We start from the raw sequence: 6,985 nt of genomic DNA on the forward strand, positions 1-6,985 counted from the left end.
ACATTTATCCCTCAATCAAAGTCACTAAAACAGATTATCTGGTCATTATCACATTACTGTTTGTGGGAGCTTGCTGTGCGCAAATTGGCTGCCACATTTCCTACACTACAACAGTGACTATACTTCGCAAGTACTTCATTGGGTACAAAGCGCTTTGAGATGTCCAGTGGATGTGAAAGGTGCTATATAAATGCAAGTCTTTCCTTCTCTGTTCAATAGTTCTGACAAATACATTTTCAACTGATTGCACCAGAATTTGCCCCAAGGCACTCTGTGCAACATTATAACATTTACTTCCTTGGCTGCAAATCGCTTTGGGATGTCCTGAGGTTGTGAAATGTGCTGTATGAATGCAAGTTCTTTCAATCTTTCGTAACCATAGTATTGTTCCTCATTTCCCTTATGTAAGCTGTGGCCCAGTGGGGAGCACCCTTGCCTTCAGTCAGAAGGTCATGGGTTCCAAATCCCACTCCAGCGACATGTGCACATAATCCAGGCTGATACCCCCAGTGCAGTACTGAGGGAGCGCTGCACTGTTGGAGGTGCTGTCTTTTGGATGAGATGTTAAACCGAGGTTCTGTCTGCCCTCTCAGTTGGAAGTAAAAGATCCCACGGCACTATTTCGAAGAGTGGGGGGGGTGGGGGTTATTGCTGGTGTCCTGGTCAATATTTATCCCTCAGCCAACATCACAAAAAACCCCCAGATGATCTGGTTATCTGATTGCTGTTTGTGGGAGCTTGCTGTGTGTATATTGGCTGCCGTGTTTCCTACATTGCAAAAGTGACTACACTTCAAAAAGTACTTCATTGGCTGTAAAGCGCTTTGGGACGTCTTGAGGTTGTGAAAGGCGCTATATAAATGCAAGTATTTCTTTTCTCCCCCCGCTGTCCTGTACGCTGCAGGCTCCTCTTACGTGATGTTTTTAGTTAATTAATGCATCCATCATGCAGAGACCCAGCATTATCTTCCAAGTTCAATGTTCAAATATATGTATTGCAACTCTGTGGAGTTACCACATACATTTATACAGCTCCTTAAATACTCGTTTGAAACAAATTAATTCAACACATGTGGTTTGTCTGAAGTGGCCAAGCCAGAAATTCCATGCAGTGCTGATGGTGTCAGTGGCAGGATTGTTCTGTCACGCTGTGCTACAGTTTTATCATTCAACAGCTTCTATCTGATTAATGCAGTTTATAATCTTCCAAAAAAAAACAAGAAAGGTCTCTTTCTGATGCAGGGACACTTAAAGGGAAATGCCACAACAGAAAGTTTATAAAAAATGAGCAAAACATTACCCGCAATCCTAAAGGTGGGCTATAAAGTCCTCTGTTGTTTCAAATATACGCGGGAGCTGCTCTCCCATGACCTTGTTGCTGGCAAAGTTGTTTTATAAGGACGGGAGCGTGATACCTCATATTAGAGGGAACAGCGTGCGGCGGCGTGGTCCCGGCCTGCAAGACCATCAGCAGGCCGGGGCCATCAGAGGCAGCAACGTGCCGTGGCATACCACTGCAGGAGGGCGACGGCTGCGAAGTCAGGTCGCTGACTGCGGTGCGGGCAGGCACAGCAGGGGGCGGGTAAAGGAGCGGCAAGAGTTTGTAGAAGGAAGTGACCGGGGCCCAAGAGAAGCGTGAGTCTGGGGCCCAGAAGAGACAAAGGCCCAGGGGCAGCACGAGCCAGCCCACACTGCGATATGTGTGTGCACTCGGTCCGTGCAGCACAGCTGGTCTTCAGTTGTCTTCGGTAATCCTTGCCACTGGACCAAGATCTCGTTCTATCAAGCCCGTGTGGTGGCTTGTGTGCAACCGCCACCACATGTTAAAAAAAATCCATGCACAGGCATCTTCCACCTTTCAGGATGTAGTTCGGGATGTGGAAGCAAGTCATCCTTGCTTTGAGGGACTGCCTATGATGATGATGATTGCACACCTCAAAGTTGAAGTATTGTTCTAGCAGGGAACTTTGCAGATTATAAACTGTTTTGTGAATTTTGACTGCAGATCCAAAGCATCTGTCTTGCTTATTTTTCAATTATTTTGCATTGTAACAAAATGTGAAGCTTGCAATGTGTTGGCTGAATATATATGTGTTACTGCATACAGTTCTGATTACCGCATTGCAGGAGAGATGTGATTGCACTGGAGAGATTTGCGAGGATGTTGTCAGGATTGGAGAATTTTAGCTATGAGGAAAGATTAGATAGGCTGGGGTTGTTTTTTTTGGAACAGAGGAGGCCGAGGGGAGATTTATGCAGTGCATAAGTGCAGAGGTGCATAAAATTATGAGGGGCCTAGATACAGTGCTTAGGAAGGACTTAGTTCCCTCAGGAGAGGTCAATATCCAGGGAACATAATTTAAAATAATTGGTAGGGGGTTAAGGAGAAATGTTTCCACCCAGACGGCAGTGGGGGTCTGGAACGCACTGCCTGAAAGGGTGGTAGAGGCAGAAACCCTCACCACATTTAAAAAATACTTGGATGTGCACTTGAAGTGCCGTAACCTACAGGGCTACGGACTAAGAACTGTAAAGTTGGATTAGGTTGGATAGCTCTTTTTCAACCGGCACAGACACAATGGGCCAAATGGCCTCCAGTGCCGTAAAATTTCTCTGATTCTACATATACAGATGTAATAACCAACCAGGTTCTCCCTGATGCATGTAGCCACTGTGGGTGCCCAGAAATCAGCGATGGCCACCATGCAGATCATTATTTGGAGTTTTTATGTGGTGTAAACGTAATAAATTCTGGAGTTTGGGGATTGTGTTTTTAAGTTTGTAACCTCCAAGCTGGAACATCATGCCACCTTACTTTAGCCAGAGTACCGAGCTCCAGTTGAATACTACACCTTTGCTTCCAGTGCTCCCACTATCCCCAGACTGACCACCAGCCAACAACAAGTGCCTCCCCCACACTCCACCTTCTCGTCCACAGCATTCGTACCACAGCAGCCACTGAGATCTCCGATCACATGTGTAAGAAAGACTTGTATTTGATAACGCCTTTCAAGGTCGCATAATGTGTTTTAATTTTAAATGTCTCAATTTTAAAATTCTCATTCTCGTTTTCAAATCCCTCCATAGCCTCGCACCTCCCGATCTCAGTAACATCCTGCCCTCTGCAACCCCCTGGGATCTCCGCGATTTTCTAATTCTGGCCTCTTGCACATCCCCTATTTGCATCGCTCCACCATTGGAAACCGTGCCTTCAGTTGCTTCGCCCTTAAGCCCACCTCTCTCCTCCTCCTCCTTTAAGACGCTCATTTTTGAACAGGCTTTTGGTTATTTGTCCGAATATCTCACGTGTCTCGGTATCAAATTTTGTTTGAGAATGCCTTGGGACGTTTTACTACGTTAAAGTTGCTATATAAATGCAAGTTGTTATTACAGCCAGTTAATTTTTTGGGGGGGGAATGTATAGTTACTGTGGTAATGTAGGAAGGTCGCCTTGCCAATGTAGGAAGGGAGAGAAAGGAAATCGGGGGGATTTCCCCCCCACCCCCCTCGAGGCACTGATTCCTGCTGGGTTCCACAGATGTTGGGTGCCTACCAGTATCTCATTCAAGTGCCCATTTATTCATTCATTAATGAGCTATTCAACTGCACGAGGCACCACAACCAAACTGAAAGGATAGGCTTTGGGAAAAAAAATAAAAAGTGGAAAGGAAGATGGTGAGAGCTAGCCCCAGAGCAAGCGTTGGCCCCACAGAGGGAGTTAGCCCCACAGAGCAGAACCAATGCAAACGTGACATCATGATGCAAAGGGAGGGAAGGTAAGAATCAGAGGGGTCGTGTGCTCAGAGGGGTAATAAAGTTGCAGGAGATAAGGTGGAGCGGATTGTGAAGGGATTTGTAGACACGGTAAGATTTTAGAATGTAGACTGGGAAGGATCTAAGCTGCACTGTGGTGGGGGGGCGGGAGGGGGCAGGATCCCCAGTTATCAGGATTGGTCTTGAAGAGCTGAATCTTTGGCGAAAACCGAAACATCCAGACCAGAATTTGGATTTTAGATCACAAATTCTATTGAATGCTGCATCCAAATACTGCAAAAATATCGCAGGTGCTGAGTCTTCCTGAAGGTACTCGGGAGGAAAAATAAAGATTCGTACTGCGAAAAGTGAAAAGGTTTCTTGGGGGAAAATCAATGCTCCCCGCCAGCCCCCCCTCGAGGCACCGATTTCTGCTGGGTTCCACAGATGTTAGATGCCTTCCAGTATCTCATTCAAGTGCCCATTTCTTCATTCATTAATGAGCTATTCAACTGCACGAGGCACCACAACCAAACTTAATCCAGTCTCGCCGTGATTTCTGCAGCCATTTGTTTCCCACCCGTTGTGTAAGCCTTTCCTTTGCAGTCTCTCTTTTTTTCTGTACATCTCCCTCTTTCTGAATGTCTCATACACTTAATCTCCCCCCCCGCCCCTCTCTTGCTCACTCCCCACCGAGGCCCAAGACTAGAATCATGACTCAAAGGTAATGTAGCCCCCGGACTACTGTTCTGGACACATCTACCCGCTGGTCCTGTCAACTCCCAGTGCAGGCAAGTAAAAAAACAATTTGTGGTTATTTTCAGGAGGCAAAAGTCCTTCCTGTGCACGATGCACAGGGTGATGGTTAAACAAAACTTCAGAGGAAAAATGTTTTTTAACAGCTCACTGTATCTAGTGCTTTCATCTGATGTATACCTGCATAACAAATTAAAAAAACACTTGTACACTTTATGGTACAACTTTGTTGCAGCATTTTTGGAAAAGCATGTTTGAACCCATTAACCTCCTTACAGACTGGGGTTGAATGAATAATCTATTGTCCCACAGCGCTCATTGTTAAATGTAGAATGGCTAACCTGCTCAGGACACTTTCACTGAGCTTCAAACACAAGTAAATTCCATTTTGTTCTTAGATTTTTTTTAAACTTCCATTATTTAAATTCTCCAAATATATTTTCATTTCCAAGCCATGAGTAGACTGATCCATAATCTCTGCCAGTATCACCGTGTCTGAACAGGAGCAGGCCATTCAGCTCCTCGAACCTGTTCCGCCATTCAATGAGATCATGGCTCATCGGGTAACCCGATATACCCGATTTTGCCCCATATTTTATTTATTCCTTCATAGGATGTAGGAGTCGCTGGCAAGGTCAGCATTTATGGATCATCCCGAATTGCCCTTGTGGAGGTGGTGGTGAGCCACCTTCTTGAATCGCTGCAGTCCTTGTGGTGAAGGAACTCCCAAAGTGACTTTGTCACAGTGGCTTTTTCATACAACTGAATGGCTTGCTAGGCCATTTCAAAGGACAGTTAAGAGTCAACCACATTGCTGTGGGTCTGGAGTCACATATAGGCCAGAGTTTCCTTCCCTAAAGGATATTAGCACGACAATCCAGTAGTTTCATGGTCACCATTGCTGATATGAGCTTTTTAATTCCAGATTTATTTAATTAAATGAATTTAAATTCTCCCAGCTGTCGTGGTGGGATTTGAACTCGTGTCTCCAGATCATTAGTCCAGGCCGTTGGATTACTAGTCCAGTAACACAACCACTACACTACCATACACCTTGGTTAACAATCTATCAATCTCAATAAAAGCTATCAATCTCAGATTTAAAATTAACAATTGATCGAGCATCAATTTCCATTTGCGGAAGAGAGTTCCAAACTTCTACCACCCTTTGTGTGTAGAAGTGTTTCCCCAACATTACTCCTGAAAGGCTTGGCTCTAATTTTTATATGATGCCCCCCAGTCCTAGACTCCCCAACCAGCGAAAATAGTTTCTCTCTATCTACCCTATCAGTTCCCCTTAATATCCAGAAAACTTCGATCATATCACCCCTTAATCACATTTCAGCGGAACTGCAGCAGCTCACTATGGTCATGCTATTGACGTCCAAATGTCAACAGTGTTCTGCTGTGCTTCACGAAGGAGGCTATTCGCCTTGCCCTCATGCAGAAAGGATAATGGGAAAAAAACTTCAATGAGTCTCAGTAACTCTCATCATGTACATGGTTCATGGGTATGATTCAGTTCTGCACCCACAATTACTGGTAAATCGGTTCTGATCACCCTTACTTTTTTCTTCAGTGACAAGCAATGGTAGAATGCGGTAACAAAGATGAACCAGCCTGAGAATGCTTCCACTAGTTCACGCTATTCTCTCCAAGGCAAGAATGTGAAGATATGAAAAACAAACACAAGAACTGGCAAGAGATGGTGGTGTACCAGCATTGGTCAGATGACTCCAGCATTGAGCAGCTCATCTGAGAGAACGTAAGAAATAGGAGCAGGAGTCGGCCATTTGGTCCCTCGAGCCTGCTCCGCCATTTAATGAGATCATGGCTGATCTGATCATGGATTCAGCTCCATTTCCCTGCCCGCTCCCCATAACCCTTTACTCCCTTATCGCTCAAAAATCTGTCTATCTCCGCCTTAAATATATTCAATGACCCAGCCTCTGTAGCTCTCTGGGGGCAGAGAATTCCACAGATTTACAACCCTCTGAGAGAAGAAATTCCTCCTCATCTCAGTTTTAAATGGGCGGCCCCTTATTCTAAGACTATGTCCCCTAGTTTTAGTTTCCCCTATGAGTGCAAATATCCTCTCTGCATCCACTTTGTCAAGCCCCCTCATTATCTTATAAGTTTCAATAAGATCACCTCTCATTCTTCTGAAGTCCAATGTGTATAAGCCCAACCAACTCAACCTATCCTCATACGTCAACCCCCTCATCTCCGGAATCAACCTAGTGATCCTTCTCTGAACAGCCTCCAATGCGAGTATATCGGTAACGGCCATGAAGTGAAGTGAGCTGGACAGCAAGATGTTCGTCAGCATCAGCAGTGAGAGGCAAGTCATTATAACGAAGAGGAAAGCCAGTTCTACCTCCAATCTGTGCCCTATTTGGCTCAGTGTGTTGCTTTATTCGTGTGTACAATGGTTCAGAGTTATACATCACAAATTTACATAATTAACAAACGCTGAA

This window comes from Pristiophorus japonicus, chromosome 22 (genome assembly GCF_044704955.1).
Source record: "Pristiophorus japonicus isolate sPriJap1 chromosome 22, sPriJap1.hap1, whole genome shotgun sequence".
NCBI lineage: Eukaryota > Metazoa > Chordata > Chondrichthyes > Pristiophoridae > Pristiophorus > Pristiophorus japonicus.